Genomic DNA, 21,022 nt, shown 5'->3' on the forward strand with positions numbered 1-21,022 from the left:
TTTAGTTGGTGGGTGGCACAGCCATCAGCCCATCCTGTTTACTCCATATTGACACACAGGTTGTGGTGCAAGCCTGTCAACAAGACCCCCCCACCCCCACCCCCGAGTGTGGGAGGGGTCAGGTTGCTGACACACACTGTGACCAGATTTGTTTGTTTCACCGGAGCCTAGGATGTGCAGTGTTCTGAATGCACCCGTGTTTGGGACAGTCATCGATGCTGATGACATCAATGGCCCAGCATGCTGGGTGGGTATGGTTCAGGAATCAGAACAGACCTCCTGAGTGAGTGCATATTCCACAGATCTTCAGAACATGGGGGTTACCTCAGCAGTGAGAAGAGCTGTGCATGGTGTGGGAACATTGAAAGGCCTCTTGTTCCACGTGTCTATTTCTTTTGAGGTACTTGGGTCCATATGAGGAAAGGAGCTGAATGAGTGAGTGCCTTCTCCATTCTCCATATTCCCTCTCTGCCCGCCTTCCCTTGACCGAGTCTCTCTCTCTCTTTTTTTTTTTTAAAGATTTATTCATTTATTATATGTAAGTACACTGTAGCTGTCTTCAGACACACCAGAAGAGGGCATCAGATCTCCTTACGGATGGCTGTGAGCCACCATGTGGTTACTGGGATTTGAACTCAGGACCTCTGGAAGAGCAGTCAGTGCTCTTAACCACTGAGCCATCTCTCCAGCCCCGACTGAGTCTCTTTTAATTAATGTGATTTGAGGCACCATCCTTAGGTTGGTATTTTTTTTTACCCCCCAAATCCCAGGTAATGGCTATGATTTAGGCTGTAAGTGGATGAAAATTTCTGGTTGGGTGACAGGAAGACGACATGCCCATGGAAGGATAGATGGTGGCAGTGATGGCCATTGACAAGGAGGCATGGTTCTTGCCCAAGACCACATTCCTAAACTCTGAGTAGAAGGGTCTGAATAAACAAAGATGGTCAGACAAAAAGCCAGGGCACAAACAACACTCATGTAAGCAAATCTAGGTGAGAGGCTTTGAGAAACGTGAGGGAGAGAGGTCTGGGGTTCCTACAGTCATTCAGAGCTTTCCAGGCCACTGGCTTTCTGGCCTGGTTGTACGCCACGTATGAAGGGGGAAATGTCAAACTGTCCTGACTTCCTTGTAGAAGGGAGAGCCCATATTGTGTCTCTTCTGCTTCCTCTGGTGGGAGAGAAGAAACAGTCTGTAACGGAGGGTGCTGCTGCTGCTGGTACTGCTCACTAGGATTCGGTATAAAGTTCCTGGCTTTAACGTAAACCTGCCTGCCCCAGCAATCTGTTCCTGAAGGTAAGAGAGAAGCATCCCTTGGGAATTTTCCTCTCTTGTCAATGACCTGCAAAGATGGCTGCCAAGGCTTCCTGCTACTTCTCTCTCCATATCTGTTACATGTCTGCCTGTGTTTTCCCAAAAATGATATGTTGGAATCCTATTCCCCAGTACTGCCAAGTCTGACAGTATTTGAAAAAATATATATATTCATCCCTAGAAATTATGCACGCACGCACGCACACACACACACACACACACACACACACACACACACACATACACACACACCTGGAAATATATATAGTCAGGGTCTATCTACATAGCCCTGGCTTTGGTGGACATCTCTATGTAAACCAGGCTGCCCTCAAACTCACAGAGTTTGTCTCTGCCTTCCTCCTGAGTGCTGGGAATAAAGGCATGTACCACTATGCCCTATTCTTTACAGACATAATCAAGGTGAGATGAAGTTATTACAGCCATTGTAGATGATATCTAAGACTTAGGATATGCATCTTGAAGTCACCCAAAGACAGCAGTTGCTTATACCTTCTAGAAGCCAGGCAAGAAGTGTGGGATGGATTCCCCCTCCTCAAAGAAACCAGTCTTGCTGACACCTTGATTCTGGGCCTTTACCTGCCACAGCTCTGAGACAGTGACAGTTATTTAAATGATCAAATCTGAGCTATTTCATAATCGTGGCCTTAGAAAACGCTCAATGCTACTGCAAGTGCTGCAGTGGGTTTACCTGTCGTCCTTTCTGCGTTTTCTTTTCTTTTTGATATTATAATATCAGTACACCGGTTCTCCCCTTCTTTCCTCCCTCCATTACCTTTCTTTTGGGAGTCCTAGCCGGCTTTCTGACTTTTGGCATAGAGTGCAGTAGAATTGATTACTTGGCAGACCTGGGCCTATGTCTTAAGATGCTTGGCAGCTTCTGTTTTCATCCAGCGAGGAACCAGGTTGCCGTGTTATAAGGAAGTGTGGGCTATTCTGCTGGAGATGTTCTGTGTGCAGCCAGGTTTCCGTTTGCTGGGCCTAATTGATACCATATGGCCGCCAATCTGTCCAGTGGGGTCCAGTCAACCCAAAGAATTGTGAGAAATAACTTTTCCTTAAGGTTTTGGAGGACTTAGGTGGTCGTAGACTCCCGAAAGTGCATTTTCATTTATCGTGGCAAAAACCACCGTTTCTACCCTTGCTGCTTTTCTTCTGAAGATGCTGGGTTTTCCGGCCCTTTGTTTTAGTTCCTTTTACATACAAACATTCAGTGATTTATCTCATTGGCAGTGTCTGCATTATGTGATCATCTTAGCTGCAAAGGAGCCTGGGAAAAGGCAGTTCTGGCTTTGGAGCAGGGACGTGGAGAAGGATTTGTGGCTTGGGAAGTTACTCGAACACAGATATTCTAAAAGTTCTGGCACCTTGTGCTACAGTCGTCTGGTTGGAGCCTTTTGTTTTACCCAAATAGAAATCCCAGGTAACTACGTCCACTTGGGATCTCTGGCAGCTTTTAGATCCCCCAATCCCGCCAGCCCAGGGCATTGGGGACCGTTAGCTTTGCAAATATTGGGGTGGCTATTTTTGGTGGTCAACTTGACCACAAAAAAAAAAAAAAAAAAAAAAAAAGCATGCCTACTGTGTAGGGAGTGGTTCTAATGCTTTGATCAGGAACCTGTGTGTGAACTCTGAGGGTCCTGTTCTCCAATTGGGTCTTAACTGATCAATAAAGATGCCAGTGGCTAATGGTAGGGTGGGAGAGGTGGGACTTCCAGGTTCACGAAGGCAGGCTAGGAGATGCAGGAGGGAAAAGGGCATTTGCCACGCTTTGGAGGGAGAGAGATCACCAGCCACGTGAGAGCTCGGGTGGAGTGATCATTGGCCGCTTCCCCAAGTAAGAGATTGGAAAGGCAACCAAGCTGAGGGCAGATGTAGGGCGTTGAGCAAAGAGTAAAGGAAAAGGCACGGTAGCCGAGGGAGACTTGGAAGGGCCCAGCCACTGAGCCACAAGGCAGGGTAAAATGAGCTACGTGTGCCTTTCATCTGAGGATTCACGGGAACCAGGGCGGTGGCTGCTAGCGCGGTTCTCCTAGAGCTTAACGTAGGGTAATAGAAACTACTCGCCACACTTACGAGGATTAAGCGGGAAGATTTACTTCTAATCCAGATCTTTTGAGGTGGGAAGACACACTTTTAATCCAGATCGTTAATTTAGATCTAATCGGGGCCACGCTTTCTGCTGGAAGCCTATGTAAGGACCTGGAAGAAGGAAGCTTCTGCTCTTTGCCTGCTTGGCCTCACCTTGCCAGCAAGTCCGTTCCTTCACTGGTATTAGAACGTACTCCTTCGGGATTCCAGAATATATCGAACACCAACTAAGATATCCAGCCTCAGGGACTGAGCAACTACTGGATTCTGGGACTTTCTGTTCATAGCCAGCCATTGTTGTATGCTATTCTAGTAAATGCCATATATATATATATATATATATATATATATGTATATATGTATATATGTATATATGTATATATGTGAATATATGAATATATGAAAATATATATAAAGAGATATTAATTTTATAAATTCTGATACTCTAGAGAACCCTGACTAACACAACTCCATAGCTCTTGGATAGGTCTAGGAAGTCGGGATTTCCTAGTCCTGGATAGCAGCTACTACAGCATCTGAGCCTTGGGTTAAAACCGTTGACTAAAACTCAAGACCAGACAGCCCCCTAGAACTCCTCGGTGACTGGGCTTGTGGTTTCTCGTCTCTGCCTTCTCACAGCTGGAGAGAATGCTGGCTCCTACTGCAACCTTCTCTAAAGCTCTTTAGCTCTCTGCCTCTTCAGCTGAGGAGCTGCTAGCTGCCTGGTCACGTTTGCAGCTTGGCAGGCTGATTGCTGAGCTATGGCTGCCACGGTCACTGCTGCTCTGGTCTTTCTGCCATCACTGCCTCCTACTGTGCCTACTGCTTCTCTCAGCTCCATTAAAAGAAGACAAAGCCACTTGAGAGACGCCTCTTACTGAGTTTAATGCTGCAACACCAGCGGAGGGAGCACGGGAAGGCATCTCTCAGATGATGAACGAAGAAGCGAGCCTGTTTTTAGCTAGAAAAAAAGAGCATTTGGACCAATGACAGCATATCTCGTGTACCAATGATGCTTTGTGTTTCCACCCAGAATTTACCCAAGAGCTTCAGCCCGTAAAGCCATCCCTACCCATTCCACTCTTTGGTGGAAGGAGACAGTCACAGAGGAGAGTGTGATGTACATACACCTGACATAATACAAATGGGTATTTTTGTTTACAGGCCCAGTATAGGTCATGACAGTGCCTCTGCTAGGCCACTAGGGGAAGTGTGCTCCCTCTGTCCTGGGTGGAGGTGGTTATAGGATCATCTGAGTTCATTTGAGCTTCTGATAGCAAAAAGTCTGTTACAAACTGAAACAATCTTGCCTGAGTTTGTGCCAGAAAAACCAGCCCATTCTTTGTGTCCACGGTGTGTTCCAAACAGCTGCAACCGGCCTAAGGGTAGTGTAGTCCGGCGCTTGACTGATAGCCTTTTGCTTAAAGCAATGAAGCCAGTGAGATAGAATCCAATAATTGCTAATTAAGGAGCAAAATCTCCCCATTCCCCAACATCTTTCTGACAAGAACATAAATATCAGCAGTATTTTCAACAAGAACGTAAAAACATCATTAAGAGTAATAGGGACGGTTTTCCCCTTGAGACAAGGTTTCTCCGTGTAGCCCACGCTGTCCTGGAACTTGCGTGCAGTTTGAGGATGGCCTCAAACTCAGAGATCTGCCTACCTCTGAAGTGCTGGGAATAAGGCATGTGCCAACATGTCCAGCTAGTAACAGCAATTTTAAAAACAGTTTGAACAATGCTGAACACTTGCAGTGCCCCAGGAATAGGTGGATCTTTTTTATCTGTCTCAATTGGAACATGAGTGTCCTACGAGTACCTTTAATGGCTTTTGGAGGGGAACTCAGTACAACTTTGGCACACGTAGCTTGGCACACATAGCTTGGCACACGTAGCTCTGGGGCCATTCACCTTCTGGTAGTAAACAGGGCCCTGTAATAATAATAATAATAATAATAATAATAATAATAATAATAATAATTCTCCTCCTCCTCTTCCTCCTCTTCCTCCTCCTCCTCCTCCTCCTCCTCCTCCTCCTCCTCCTTCTTCTTCTCTCTCTATCCATATGGCTTAGAATAGATGGACTGGCTCCAGGCATCACCTCAGTGACTGCCTTGGGATGACAAACAAACCAGTCAGAGCCAACTATTATTACTGAAAGACATGAGGGTGAGGTCTGTGAAGATGGAGCCCAGAGCTGCTGCCATGTTCCCACTGTAAAGAGCAGATAGGGATAGGAAGACCAAGTTTGGCTATTTATTTATTTATTTATTTATTTTGAGCTTGTGCATACCCAAGTCGGTTATACTGCTGGGCTTTTAACTGTTAATACGCGTAACTAAATTCCCTGATTGCTTGCAAGAAGTCCATTTGAATAGTTTTCTAAACAACGAGACCAGATTAATATTTTTGTGTAAAACAACTCCTTGGAGCAGATACTATTTACAAAGGAGAAGGGGATGGAAACAACAAGGCAGGAAGTAACTTGCCGACGACCAAGCAACTACACAGAGAGAGGCAGAATTTACCCAAGGGCTTCAGCCCTTAAAGCCATCCCTAACCGTTCCACTCTTTGTGACAGAGTCACAGAGGAGAGTGTGATGTCTACCTGAGTTTAACCCCAGGAGTGCGTGGTGTTTAACAGAGGGGTGGGAAGAGGGACTTCAAGTGTGGTGAATGACTAGACCCTTTCTGATGAGAAGAAACTTCATCTGAAATTCATTTGTCCCCTACTGAAGCTGGCTTTTAGGTGGGTCCGTTTGGCAGGGACCATCAACGCCCTTTTATGCGGGGCCACCTCTCTCTGGGCCATTTATTTATTTATTTATTTTTTAATTCAGTTTTGGGGATTGGCGCCAGAGCCTTGGATATGTTGAGAAGTGCTTTACTGGTGAGCCACATCTCCACTCCTTGTTTCTTTGAGGCAGGCTTTCACTGTGTGTCTCAGCCTGGCCTTGAGGTTGGTATGTAGCCAAGGCTAGCCTTGAACTCTGTGGCTCTCCTGACATGGCCTCCTGAGGTTGGGATCACAAGCATGTGATTCACATCCAGTTTCTCTCCTGGCTGAACCCATAGTGACCTGCGATCAGCCTTGGCTGGTTTCAGGTTGAAGTTAGGGGAGGGCACCCTCCTGAGACACAGTTCAGAGTAGGGACTTTGCTGCCACCAAGGGCTTGTATCCCCTTGGATCATGTGTTGACCTGGTGTAGTGCCAGCAAAACATGAAAAACTGATTAGGGGATACAGAGATGAATAAACAAATAATTTTCTTTTGGGTGGATGGGTGCGGGTTCAAGACAGGATTTCTCTGTTTGACTCTGGCTGTCCTGAACTTACTCTGTGGTCCAGGCTGACTTTGAACTCAGAGATCCACCTGCCTGTTCTACAGGAAATACGCAGCAGTCCTTAACCTGTGGGTCGCAAACCCTTTCGGGTCCAACGACCTTTCTTAGGGGTTGCATTCCAGATGTTTACATTACAATTCATGACACTAGCAACATTACAGCTATGAAGTAGCAACAATTTTATGGTTGGGGGGGTCACCACACGAGGAAATGTATTAAATTGTGTCAGCATTAGAAAGTTTGAGAATCACCGAATTGAAGGCATGTGCCACTACCACCGGCTAAAAATAATTTCTAAACAATTATATTTTTTTTAAAAAAGGAAAAAGTATTAACGTTGGCTTTTATTAAAAGTTTTGGGGGTTTTACTAGGGTAATGCACTTTTTAAAAAGGGCCACTTCAGACTATGGGCTGTGCATTCTTTTCCTTTCACCTGAGGTTCCTGGTTCACGCGGACACCCAACTGTGATCTGCAGGAGAGATAGCCCTGGACAAGAGGGGCCCTTTCTCCCTTCCTTTCGAAAGGGCGGCAGTGTCTAGGTAAACTGAGGCGGGCGCGGCGCTCCTACAGTGCCAGAAGACCTCTTCGGCCTCGCAGGGCGGGGCAGCGTGGGGCTGGCTCTGTTCCTGGGCGGATAGGTGGGTGAGGCGTCCCATTTGCGAGATAGGGGAGCGCAGGTGCCTGTGCCGCCGGCAACTCCAGGCTGGGTGGCCTCCGGCTCCCCGCCCCCGGTGGGCGGGCCCGGGGCGGAGCGCACAGGCGGGGTGGGCCGGGGACGCGAGGCGGAGCGGGGCCCCGCACAGGCCGCGGCGGCTGGCTCGGCCCTACGGTCCCGGCGGCGGCTGCAGGAGGAAGCCCGGTGGCTGCGGAGGAGGGGAGGCGGAGAGGCCGAGGCCGCTCGCGAAGACGCTCCCCCGCTCCGCAGGGAAAGGTACGGCGCGGCCTCCCGGACCCGGGCGCAGGCAGCCGCGGAGCGGCGCAGGCGAGGGGCTCCGGATGGAGGCCGGCGGCGAACGGTGGGCAGAGGAGGCTGCCCCGGCTGGCCCCGACCCCGGGGTCCGGGCCGCATCCCCCGGACGCCCCGCGCCGCGGCGCAGACAAAGCCGGCGAGGCATTCGGGCGGCTCGGAGGGTGTGCGCTGTGGAGGGGAGGGAACACAGTTTGTGGCGGCGGTGGCTGGGCTTCTGCCGGTCTCCTTGGGACAGCTGGAGGAATGGGGAGCAGCTCTTCCGCGGGCTGCCCCGGGGCTCGCAGGCTGCCCCGGGGCTCGCAGGCTGCCCGGCTTGGCCGGAGCCAGGCTGACGAACGGTAGGGCGCGTTGGAGCAGTGGCTTCGCCGGGAATGGGTGCGGAGGCCGGCCACCGGCTTGGAGGTGGCGCGGCTGTGGAGCAGGTGAGCGGTGTGCGGACCTTTGGGTCTTGTACCAGGAGCAAACCGCGCAGTGGCTGGCCCTTGGCGAGCCCTGCCCATAGGTTGTTGGAGGAACCTACTGTAGTGGCAGGCAGGGTCCCGCTTGGTGTTCACTTGACCGAGCTTGGGGGAAACAGCAGGTGTCACCCGGGCTGGGGGTAAAGAGAAGGTCAAGAAAGTGTGTGAATGGTCCTCATTTATTTGTGTTCTGCTACCTCTGTCCCTTTCCTCTTCCAGAGGAAGGAGCGTTACAGGGCTTGAGGGGCCGCTTCCTCTTGGGCTCTTGGGCCCCATGACCATCCCCTTATGTGTCCCTGGCATTTCTCACCCAGCAGGTCTTGAGAACAGTCATTGTCCGCCCTCTCATTTCAGTCTCCCCTTTTGGCTTTGAACCTCACCCCTCTTCAGCCAAGGACCCAATTCCCATCACAATGATCTTCTCGGAAGTGCTGACTTTAGCAGTGTCCCTAAGAGACAAGCACCCTTTCCTCCTCGCAGTCCATCCAGGGCCGCTCTAGCAGGTTTTGCTTGCCTTGCAGCGTCTCCTAGAAAGCTCTGTCCTAGAGTTGTATCTTTCTCTGTGTGCTCCAGTTCCTCCCTCCTGCCAGCCTGCCTTAACCTGCTCCTTTCCCCTTCATTTCGCTGTTAAATGTTGGAGGACCCCAGGGTTCTGTTCCCAGTACCTACTCTCCCCAACTTCCCTTCTCTCCATCCTCCGATCACTTTTTGCCTGTTTTCATTCTTTCTTATCATTAAAAAACAATTAATTTATGAACACAAAGATCTCTGTTTTGACTTATTTTATGCGCACTAGTATTTTGCCTGCATGTCTGTTTGTGAGGTTGTCAGATCCCTGGAACTGCATTTACAAGTAAGCTGTCATGTGGGTGCTGGGAACTGAACTCCTGGTTCCCTGGAAGAGCAGCTAGTGCGCTTAACCCATGAGCCACCTCTCTAGCCCAGAACACAAAGATCTTAAATGATTTCGTGCTCCCGATATTCAGTGGCAGATTTTGTCTCTGGCTTCAGCTGGTTCCTACCAGTCTTCTGATGTCCAAACGTGGACGGAAGCAGAATCCTAACAATCCGTGGGGCCGGATCCTCTTGGGTCCTGACATCTGAGAGTGGCTGGTAATCTACCCATCTCTTAGGACAGGCAGCACGGACTCCTTTCTACCCACCTTTCACAACCAGTCCTAGAACAAGGCCTTTTGGTCCTTTCCACAGAGCCCACCTAGGGCCTGTTCTCCATGCTGCGATTCCATTTCTCTCCCCTCAGGCTACTGCCCCATGCCGAGCCACCTTTTTAGTCTTCCTAAATATCGTAGTAGCCCTCTCCCAGTGCACACACACTTATCGCCTTCGCATCTATTTTTAACGGAGCAGCAAGAATAACATAGAACATTTTGATCAGATCATTTTATGCCTTGATGGCTTCTTATTACACTTGAATAAAAATCTCAGAGCTTTCCCTTGGCCTAGTTGACCCTCTGTCATGTGGCCACTGATGACCTCCCAGCCTTATTTGACTCTTGACACCTTTATATTCTCCCTAAGGGATACATTGAGTCACTTCTATCTCTTCAACACCCTAAACTTTTTCCTGACCTAGGGATTTTGCTTGTGGTATCTTCTTTGACTTGAAGATTTTTTTTTTCCTCAGTGCTTTTACTGGGCATACTTTGCTTATAATTTTTTAGTTCTAAATTTAAGTATACCTTCCCCCAGACACCATTCTAGCCTGTGTAGAGAGCCCCCCCAACATGACTCATTATAGAACTTGATGTATATGTAACTTTATTTTATGTGTAAGAGCTGATAACCCTTTGTTCTAGTTGTCTTGATTTTGTTTGGCTTCTTAAGGGCTAGAACCTTGACTGGTTGGTTGGCCCATGGCCATACCTGGGGCCTCCTGATTAGTGCCTTGTAGGTAACACTCAGGAAACCCTGAGTAGTACAGTTAGCACAGGAGACTCCTGTAGCTTTAAGTGATCCTGAAGGTTTTTATTTTGTTTCCACAAAAGCAGTTGTGAAAATTGATGCAAGAACGTGAGCCAGCCAGTAGGATGTGAAAAGGGGAAGCAGAGAAGATGTGGGTGCTTTGGGGTCATTCCTGTCTAACAAGGGGAGACCAGTCACATGGGGATCACTGTCAATTGCAGCTAAAAAGATTTCCTTTGCTTTCTTGTGTGTGTGTGTGTGTGTGTGTGTGTGTGTGTGTGTGTGTGTGTGTGTGTGTGTGTGTGAGAGAGAGAGAGAGAGAGAGAGACAGAGACAGAGAGAGACAGAGAGACAGACAGAGAGAGAGACAGGGGGCGGGGGAGATTGAAGCAGTGGGTATTAGCAATGTAGAAAGCAGGCTCTCTAATTCAGGACATGGGGACAGCCTGGTATTTATTTTCAGCCCATTCCCTTGGGTAGCTGCTGCATGCTCAGACCCAGGGTGGCAGGGAGTTGAGGGGGAGAAGAAGCTGGGTTTGAGGGGTATGCCTCTTTATGAACCCTCATCGTGGTATCCACAACTTTCCAGTTCATACAGAATAGTTACTGGAGTGTTGAGTCATGGGGCCAACACTTCAGGGTAGAGGGGGAGAGCCAGGGGACCGATGATATAGAAGGAAAGGGAGTTGGGATCTTGATGGATGAATCTAGGATGGACCCAAAGGTCACTCTGGGTCAGGTGCTGGACTAGGAGCTGACAATTCATATCTGAGGCTGGCATATCTAGAAAGGGCCATGAACTGGCATAGGTGTGAGCAAGAGGGCATCCCGAGGAAGGGGAACCGTAGCCAAGGGCAAGTGGGTAGGGCAAGGTCCTAGTGTGCTCAGTGGGCACTAGATATCGTTTTAAGGACTCTGCAGGTATTGACTCTTTCAATGCTCTTAGCAACTTACATGGTTGCCTTTTCTTCATTTGATTGAGGGCAGACTGGAGGCACAGTATTCCGATTAAGAGTGTCAGAGTGAGAGGTCTGGCTCTGGAATCCAGGCCACTTCTCCCATGGCTCTAGGATTTGGGCCAGTGGAGGGCTTCCTAATAAGCAAGGGCCTTTCCTGCCTGCAGGGTGCCTGATACCCTCTAAAGCTGGAGTTACTGCTTGGAGTGGGCTACCAAGTCTCTGCTTCTGACCTCACTTTCTCTTCTGCAATGAATTCGAGACCCAGGTCAAGTAATAGGGGTTCATGTACACTGAGAGCAGGTCTTTTTTTTTTTTTTTTTTTTTTTGGTGGTAGTGGGACTCTGTGATTCTAAACACTAATTAAATGTCACCTCTTGGTTTAGGTCCCTGTCTTTGCTTCTTTGAATTCCCCCTCCGTGGAGAGGACAGGGTTTAGGGGGCTCTGTAGACATCCAGCCTCTTTCTGACTCTGCCTAGAGCAGTGAGGTAGTGCTTCCATCTTGGCTCTGGAGCCCAGCTGGGGTCTGAGGTGGGCTATGCGGATACAGAGCTGAGGGATAGAGGAGGACTGCAAGTGCCATTGGCCTCTTTCTGCCTTTCTGTAAAATGGGGTGAGAGAGACTTTTTGCCCCTGGAGGCTGTGGAGGTCAGCAGTTTTGTAGGACTATGTTCTCAGGGGTTTTCTAAGGGGTACAGGTTCTGAGACCCAGGCCAGGACAGCAGTGTCTGGGAGCCTTTTCCAGGACACGTCTAGACATGACCACCCCTAGGGCCCTGGCTGGCTAAGGAGGGGCTGCTCACCACACAGACATGATGTTTATTACAAATCTTGAGCCCCAGTGTTTAGGGATTTATTTCCCCACTTGGGCAGATCCCCCATCCTAAGAAGGGAAAGTAGGACTGTTGGACATTCTCTTCTGCATTTAGGGAAACTGAGACATACACCAAGCACATCGCTATGGTTGTCAGGAAGTTGGAGGAGGGGAGAGGGAGGAGGAGGAGGGGGAGGAAGGGGTGACTGCCTGTTTATGCCTGTATCCTACTTTGCTGAATTGGAGGCGAGGGCAGAGTCTGAGCTGGACACTGGGACTTCTTAGATGTCATTGGCACTTGGGATCTTCCGTGCCCAGTCTGGTGTTCAGAGGCAGCAGGGACAAAGGGTGTGGTCCTCACTGTTCAGGAAATAAAGAGCCATGCCAGGTGTAGTTCGGAGACGCTTCCTGGAAGAAGTGGTGCTTTGAGGGTGTCCTGAAGTCCGAGGACATTACAGGGTGGGCAGGGAGGTCAAACCTGGCCAAGTGGGTTGAGCCAGGCTGGGAAGAGACTTGATTGCTCAGCTGCAAAGTCTGGACTTCTACCAGGCCCCAGGAAACCACCAAAGGTTCTAGGCCACGGCTGCCATGATATGATTAGAGCTGTGGTTTAAAAAAAAAATGGTTCTCAAACATGAACACAGATGTACCACCTGCTCAACTTACTAAAATGCAAGTCCTGTCTGATTGAGTGAGTGGGTCTGGAGTGAGGCCTGGGAGTCTACATGTACACATCTCTCTCTGTCTCTCTCTCTCTGTCTCTCTGTCTCTCTGTCTCTGTCTCTCTTTGTCTCTCTCTCTCTCTCTCTCTCTCTCTCTCTCTCTCTCTCTCTGTCTCTGTCTCTCTCTGTCTCTGTCTGTCTCTCTCCCTCTCTTTCTCTCTCACACACACACACACACACACACACACACACTCTCTCTCTCTCAATCTCTCTCTCTCTCTCTCTCTCTCTCTCTTTTCTCTGAGACCCGCCTGCCTCTGTCTGCAGAGTGCTGGGATTAAAGGTGTGCACTATGCCCGACTGGGACTCTGCATTTGTAAGTGCTTATGCAGAATTGCTAATCCATTGTTCACTGTCTGTGCAGTGAATTTAGATCTGTGTCCTGTGGGACAGACTCAATTTAGATGGGACCTAAAACGGGTCCCCTCAGTCCCTTGTGGACTGTTTGGCAGACTTCAGAGCTACCTTTGTGGGGAAAGGAGGGTACAGGATGCTTGGGTGGCCTGCGTGAAGTAGGGCTAGATGAAGGACCTATGGGGAGTGGGACTCAGAGGCTGGCAGCTCAGGCCTGATTTCTTAGAGCTTCAGGAGCAAAATGGGGTTTCTAGGGTGACTGGGTCTGACAGGGCGATGTGTCGATGGTAGGCAGGGCACCTTATCTCTGCTTGCAGCATAGTCTGGTAGGGTAGCCAATCTGGGGTGAGCACCCTTCCTCTAGCCAGGGCGGAGTGAGAGATGGGGCGGTAGCTGGCTTCAGCTCCAGCACAGCTCTGACACTTCTGACAAGCCCTCTGTCATTCTCCTTCCCTTTGGGAAACCCTGTGGCTGCTGTCCGTGGTCACGTGAGCTGCGGCTGTGGTCTTACTCTGCTCAGGTCACCTCCCCAGTGTCTTTGGGAGTCAGGGCCTGACTGAAGCACTGCAGACAAGTGTCTGCTTCCTTTGCCATCTCAGCTTCCTTGTCTGTAAACAGAGAGGTTCTGTTCCCCCATGGAGTGATGTCACAGAGTTTGTTGGGTGGGGCGCTGTGTATTTCCAGAGTAGCAGCTTAATACACCTAAGTTCTGGTTGACCATTAAAAGTTGTGTGCTAATGAGGCAGGAGACTGACTAATTTGTGTGGAAAACTGTCTGTCTTGCTTTGGGCTCTCCCAAGGCTCCTTGCTGTCCTGGCTCAGCACAGCCTAAAGTCAGTTGAGGTCCTATTAGATGCTGGCATCACCAGCATGGAGTCACCACTCTCCGGCAAAAGGTGGGAAGACGGACACTGAAGGTGAATGCCACCCTGTGCCCAGAGGGGCTGGCAGGGCTGGGGTTGGCCTGCTTTAATGTTAAGCTCTACAGGTGTTCTACCAACTCTTCAAAGAAGGGTACAGCCAAACCTGTCTCCCCACTTTGCCAGGCCTTCCTGAGGGGTGAGGGGGCAACATTTCTCAAAGGCTGCTCCAAGTCTCCTTAGGGATAAGAGAAGAAATGGGCGGGTCTTGTGGGAGGGTCACGCTGTGTTCATGAGAACTGGAGGTCCAGACAAGTTGTATAGGAAAGAAAGACGATCTCATGTTTCTCAGGATGATTTGGCTAAGGGAATATGTGTTTTCAAAGATCTCCTAATTATCTTACTGGCAGGAAAATTCTCTGTGGGGATGGCTGGTGTGGAAGGATGCTGCTCACTGGAGACCACAAACACCGTGGGAGGAAAGGAAGGTTGAGGGCTAGTTTCCTGAGAGAGGGAGGCTTGGTAGGACAGGCACAATCCACAGTCGGGCTTTGCAGGAGGGTTCTCAGCCCAGAGCTGGTCTTTGCCTCCTCTGCTCATTGCTGTCTTCGTCAGGTGAGTGACTGAGGGACCCAGAACGCCTAATGTGATGTCCAGGGCAGGGTGATAGCAGGCCCGGATCTTCTGATCCGGAAGGGGCTTCTGCCTGTGTTACACCACCCACCCTGCTGCTTTTTTGATGTTCTACTCCTCACCCTCTTATTCAGAAGTTACTTGAGCAAGGTTGTGATCTTTGGGCACGAAGCTGACGCTCCCTGTGACTCAGTTTCTTACTTATGCCATGGGGTAATATTGTCGCCTTTGAAGGGCTGTGTTGGAACACCGGCTTGAAGTTTTGACTAGTGTGATCAACACACGGATGGAGGGCAAGGTGGCTCAGTGGTTAAGAGCAATGACCGCTCTTCCAGAGGTCCTGAGTTCAAATCCCAGCAACCACATGGTGGCTCACAATCATCTATAATGAGATCTAGTGCCCTCTTCTGGTGTGTCTGAAGACAGCCACAGTGTGCTCATATAAATAAAATAAATCTTTAAAAAGAAAAACAGATGGAAGTGATGTCTCCAGGCAGAACCCAGGATAAGAGAGGCATAAAAGCTAGCAGAGATACCCCCAAGGTGGTGGATCCCTGCTGAACCAGTACATTGCTTAGGAAGAGGAAGAGTGGGAACTGTGCCACAGGGACTGGCTTCAGGAGTAGTGGCCAGTAGGGTGAGGATATAGGAGAGAGGGGTAAGACATCACAGGCTTGGGGCTGGGAGTCAGAGGATCCCTGAGAGAAGACAGTGACCAAGCAGGACATGTGTTAACTGTGTGCCATCCCAGGGCTAGGAAGCTGCCGAGAGTTTCAGGTTGGGTTATAGAGTGAGACCCTACCTCAGAACTTAAACAACAACAACAAAAAATTAGTAGCAATAACAGACAATAAAATATAAGAGACTGGTAGGAACCTTATTAGTTACTTAGGCCCTGGGGAGCCATTGAGGACAGTGATTTAGTGAGAATCACTTTTAGGGTACACAGTGAACAGGTGGGGTACAGGGTTCCTTGGTAGCTGTTGGATTGCTAATGTGACCCATATCCTCAGAGGCAGAATATTAGGATCTCACTCTGGCTTTCCCAGAGTGGGTGTAGTCAGCACAGGAGGGGGAAGAGGTGGTGTTCAGGGTGCCTGCCCCCCCACCTCCCTGTGACTGGTGGGGACAGCTCCGACACCTTTTCCCTCCAACAAAGTGTGAAGACTCTTTGTTGATCAGCTCAGGTTGAGAGACGAGGTGTGGCGTCCCAGCAGTCCTGGAGGAGGGTCCAGACTTCGCAGCGTCAGGTGATCACCCCCTGGTGCTGCTGCTTTGGTTCCACAGGAAAATCTTGGAAGAGGATGCTCAGTGGGACTTCCCGCCAGCCTCAGCCCAGCCCTGTGGTGTGTCTCCCCATTGTGTCCTTTGCCCTTGCTCTTGTCTCCTCAAACAGGCTGGAGCCCTGGGCTCTCTGTAAGTCCAGGGGTGAAGGACCAAGGTTAGAGGTTGAAGAAAAGCATTTGCATCATTTAAGCATAGCTGACTGGCCTGGTGTAGGGCATCATACCCCTGCCATTCATTCTCTGCCTGCTTCTTGGGGTTTATTAGAAAACACAACAAAGAACATAGCCACTGATGCTAGCTATGAGCTAGTGCCCCCACCCCTCAAGCTGAGTCCTGGGCTACTCTCTTGATAAAGGGGACACTGGTCAAACCCAGGTTCTGGGCCATCTGGCTTGATTCTCCTTATCAACTCCTCCCCACCCTAGAACCTGCACCCAAACCTTCAACTGTGCCCCACCCCTACTTGGCTCATATGTTTGCTGTCTTGATTCAGGAGCTAAGGTTGTTGGCCTTGGAAGGCTGGTAAAATCCTAGTTCCCAGTCAGATAGATTTTAGGATGATGCTGGCAGGAGACACCTAGGGTGTCGTGTGGGCAAACACTCTGAAGAAAGTGTAAGAGGAGGCTCTCGTTATTCGGTACATTATTACGGACTCACTATCCTTAACTTTGGTAAATGAACTTAGAAAGCATGCATCATGCAGGAAGGTTTGGAGCTTGAAGGGTAGTTTTGGGAAGGAGTCCAATGTGACTCTCATGAAAGTAAGAGTGAAGACCAGGCTTAGCAGCGTCTCCTAGGATGACTTATATAACCTTTCTGAACTCCCATTTCCTCCTCTGTGATATGGAAGGTTGCTGTGCAGACCAACTGGGACATTCAGCAGGAAGAAGGGGTTTGGCACTATTCTCTGAACCTTCAACTTGCTCGGTGACAATATTGGCAGAGTGTCTTGAGCAGACCTGACTTCAAAAGCAGGGAGTTGCTCAGTCTCTTTGAACTTAACAAAAGGACTCAGCGCCCTAACTCCCCAGGTGTTTTATGGGATCTGTCACAGGCCCTGGACCCGGCTGTAGGCTTTGCTGGGAACACCATTGAGTTTAGCCTGCTTGTTTGTGTGTGGGTTATGCTACCTGCTTGCATATTGTGAAGGGCCCTTTGGTGGCTGGTCCTGTGCACTTGTTAGCAGCCTGAAGTCACCAGGAGGGGGAAGTCTTGGGCTAGTGAGAGGAGGTGAATGACTTTTAGTGGGGGTCGTGGGTTGTCTTGGAGTTTCCATTTGGCCAGGCAAAGCAACATTGCCATACCCCATACCCTGTTTATGAAGGAGGAACCAAGGCTAAAGACTGAGTCCGACATGGTGTTTGCCTGTCTAGCCTAAGCTAGCCCCAGGGGCGGGGAGACTAGAGTGCCCTATGGCCCACCCTGATAGGTACCCAGGCCAAGAGGTGGCCTTCTAGTGACAGTCCCAGGTTTTGTCTGTGCCACTGGGTGAACTGCCAGGCTTTGAGAGGATTCTTCCTAGCCCCAAGTGCCTGGGATAATGTGTGCAGTGACAGTCCATGGAGAGAGAGAGAGAGAGAGAGAGAGAGAGCCATGAGCATGAGAGAATAGCTTGCCTGGGACAGCCCTTGGGATTGTTTCTCAGGGTGGGGTGGTGAGGGTGAGGGTCGGAGACCTGAATAAAGATCAGAATCTGGCCCTGGGTAGTCTCCACCTGTCTCATCTTTACCTGTTTCCTCATCTGTACAATGGGTGGCAGGGTGCTTGTGACCGTGAAGGATGCAGTGAACGGAGAGTCTAGCAGAGGGCTTGGTACAGAATATTAAAACCCAATAGCAGTCTGTTTGCTTTGGTGTTCATTTCTCGTTGGATTGGGGGGTGGGGGGTGGTTAGTTTGTTAATGCAAATGCTGTGTGTGATCACATACCTCAACTTTGTAGTTCATGGTGTAATGAGTGGACCTTTGAGCGGTGGTTTTGCTAGAAAGGGGTTTATTGAAGACAAGAACTCCCTCCTTGCAAATGCTCTCCAGATCCAGCCAACCTTAGACAGCTCTGTACTTTGCATGCAGGGAGCACAAGTCTTCAGCTGGGTGAGGTGGCGGCCCTGTGACTCAGGGGAGAGGATAGGCTTGTTGGAGACCCCTCCCCCGGGGCTACAGTCACGCACAGTTGGGCTTTGTGCAGAGTCACGAGGGCCACTGAGGGTGAGGGGGAGCTGAGTGGCTGAGTTGTGTTCACGGCTTCGTTTCTTTTTGCAAGTGGTTTTAAAGAGTCAGCAGAACGTGCTGACTGTGCTGGTCTCCTTTGTCCCAGCGCCAGCCTGTGGGGAAGCCACCCCTTCACCTGCCAGTTTACGTGTCCTAGGTGTCGGTCTTTCAGGACACCAAGGATGGGTCTGTTGTATCTGGCCGTGGGCCGGATGACTCACATCCGGAGTGGGTTGGCCTGTGTCTGCAGGTGATGGTGGGTACGTTTGCCTCTCGAGGTAGTGCCATGTCACTGCAGGTGACACCCAGCACAGCTCTATTGTGTTTTGGGGGTGTGCTGCAGACTGTGACTTGTAGAAGCTTGCCCATCTTTGGTGACGACCCTGGCAGGAGAACAGGGCTCAGGGACAGAGTCCAGGCTTTTTACCCCTTAGCCAGTGGGGCCTGTAGCAGGTATTTGGCCTTGGGTAGTTTTTTTTTTTTTTTTTTTTTTATCTCACTCACACCCTAGACTTATCACAAGGGGTAAAAGGGTCAGCTAGACAGATAACAAAGAATTAGTCTGGGTTTATCCCTGCAGTGTCATGACTGGTCACTGTGGTCATGCTGGCCTGCCTCGGCTCCACATCCTGCCTCTCAGTAAGTTCCGGGAGGTTCACACAGCATTCTCACTTCCTGTGTGCCAGTGCTGCCCCTGCCCTCCACCCTGACCTCTTTGTTTGTGGGCCTTGTAAGATCTGACTTGTCTAGCTTTTCTGTAGTCCTGGTGCCCAGGGCGGCCACAGAGTGACACTCAATAAAACTTGCTCAACGAATGCCCCTTCTACCTGGCGTTGGCTCAACATAGTTTTTCTCAGACTTGTTTTGTGCTATATATCCAGTCGCTTAAGATCTGCCCAGCCCAGGCCTAGAATACCCATGTGCTTTAACAAGAAACTTACCACATCCCACCCACATGTCCCGTGCCCACCCAGACTCCACATCCACTGGAACACAGCCTGTGGAGACTGAGGCCTGTATGCCCTTGTTTGAGTGACTCTATGACTCCTTTTCTTTTGGAGAGAAGGGGTGGGGATGCTGTTCATAGGGTATCCTATCATCCAGTGGGAGGGTGGGGTGGGCATGGGGCTGGTCTCTCCCTAGGAATAGCACAGGGCTTGTCTGTACCTCTTGTCTCCACGAGACTCATGGGTGTGGCTGAAGACTCTGAGGAGAAGGTGGGATGTGTCCTCCCCACTCATGTTGACATGTCTCTTCCCAACTCTTGAGGCATAGAAGGAAGGTCAGGTATGTGCGTCTGGGACCCAGAGCCTCGGGGCTCAGCAGGAGATCTTGGGTAGGGAAGACAGTCAGCAGTCTTGGTCTCGTGAGTTATTCGCATCAGCAGTATCTCTAAGTGCCACCATCTAGGAACGGAACCGACTCCTTCCCTGCCTGTATTAGGTTCCCCAGTCTGGCTCTCAGCTGCCTGCTGTACCTCTGAGTTAACCAGCTCTGAGCCTCAGCGCTGTCTCCATAATTTGATGTTCTGTCCTCCACAGGGTCAAATGCAGTACAAGGCCAGTGAATCTTACATGCAAATATAGATCTCACCGAGTACTTCTGACAGGGAGCATAGGAGCAGGCAGGCCAACTGTTACAGCTGTTTCTACTTTAGGGATGAGAAAGGGCTTTCCGGGCTTGTTCGGTTAGACTCCAGCCCGATGTCTTGGGGCCATTCCTGCAGAGGAAGAGGCAGTAGACGAGGGTGAAGAAGACATGGATGAGTGTGGTGTTATATGTAAGGGCAGTCATGGCCTGAGGGGTATTCCAGACCTGGGCTACCGAGGACTTCGGGAGCTAGACAATGCCAACATCAAAGGGGACCTTGACCATGGCCTGGCCTCAGCTCTGTCACCCTCCTCCTCTGATAATATCATCAGTCACCTGGCGTCTCTGCATTTGAAGTCTGCTCTAGAGCCTTGGTTTGAAATTAGCTTCACAGGTGATCCTAAAATAATACCCGTGTTTGTGTTCCTAGTCTGTGGAGTCTGACTTAAGTGAGTCAGTGTGAGTATAGGTGTTTGTAGACATCTCTTGGCAACTGTAATGTTCCTGTCAGAGGGGCTTGTAAACCATTAGGCTTGGTTTCTAGTTCTGGTTTTCAGACCGGTGGGGATGGAGCCCCCACGTGATGGAGGTATTACCTGGGGATCTCCCCCTTAAGGCTTCCTAGATAGGAGACCGAAGGCTATTCAGGGCAACAAATTGTCTCAAAGTTAGCAGTTTTAAAACAGTGAAACCATCACCCGTAGCTCTTCCGTGAGTCAGGAATGAGGATGCAGAAAATGAGCTGGGTTCGTTCTAGCTCAGGATCTCCCAGGAGGTACCGGCATCTGAAGTCTCTGGAGCTGGAGAATCTGCTCCCAAGCCAGGCCACTTCTGCTTGTCAAGGTGGCACGACCACTGTGTCTTTCATAACCCACGTGTAGGTGTCACATTATTTCTGCAATATCCTCTTAGCTACAGAGGTCACCTCAAGAGGAGAGGACTTCAGTAGGGGCATCTGGGAAGCCAGCGCCCATGCACTCAGGGACCTGGGGCAGGTGGGATACGGGCTGACCTTTCTCTTCTACCTTATATAAAACAGCAATTTTCCAAGTGGGGAGCCCTGTCAAGCTTCATATTCCTGCTTTTAAATTAATTAGTGTGAGGGGAGGATCTGAGACCTTTACTGGATGGTCTCCTTCAAGCTCCACCCACGTCTTTTCACCTGGTTCAGTCTTCTCCTGCGGAAGAATGAAGAACTCTTGCTGTTATGTGCGGGCTCTAGGCCTCTGCGTGCACTGTAGCACAGCCCATTTTGCTGATGAGGTCACGTACCAAAAACTAACTTGGGGAGAAAGGGTTTATTTGGCCCACATGTCCAGAGTCGCAGTCCGAGAAAGGAAGCCAAGGCAGGAACTGACAATGGGGCATACTGCTTACTGACTTACTCCTCAGGCTTGCTGGCCTGCTTTCTTACAGTAAGAACCCGAGACCACCCACACAGTGGTGACCCCACCCACAATGGACGTGACCCC

The 21,022-nt window shown here is 50.1% G+C and overlaps 1 protein-coding gene across 2 annotated transcripts in view; it reads left to right on the top strand.

The window, feature by feature from the left end:
* The first annotated feature begins 7,530 nt into the window (after nt 1-7,530).
* The window catches only part of Smox (spermine oxidase), a 34,290-nt gene continuing 20,798 nt past the window's right edge, over nt 7,531-21,022 (top strand). Inside the window, exon 1 of one of the 2 annotated variants that reach the window (XM_032904251.1) lies at nt 7,531-7,704. The gene's annotated coding sequence lies outside the window, so the exon portion shown is untranslated. The remainder of the gene's footprint in view (nt 7,705-21,022) is intronic. The other variant, XM_032904252.1, reaches the window with a different exon arrangement.

The sequence above is a fragment of the Rattus rattus genome, chromosome 5 (genome assembly GCF_011064425.1).
Source record: "Rattus rattus isolate New Zealand chromosome 5, Rrattus_CSIRO_v1, whole genome shotgun sequence".
Taxonomy (NCBI): Eukaryota; Metazoa; Chordata; class Mammalia; order Rodentia; family Muridae; genus Rattus; species Rattus rattus.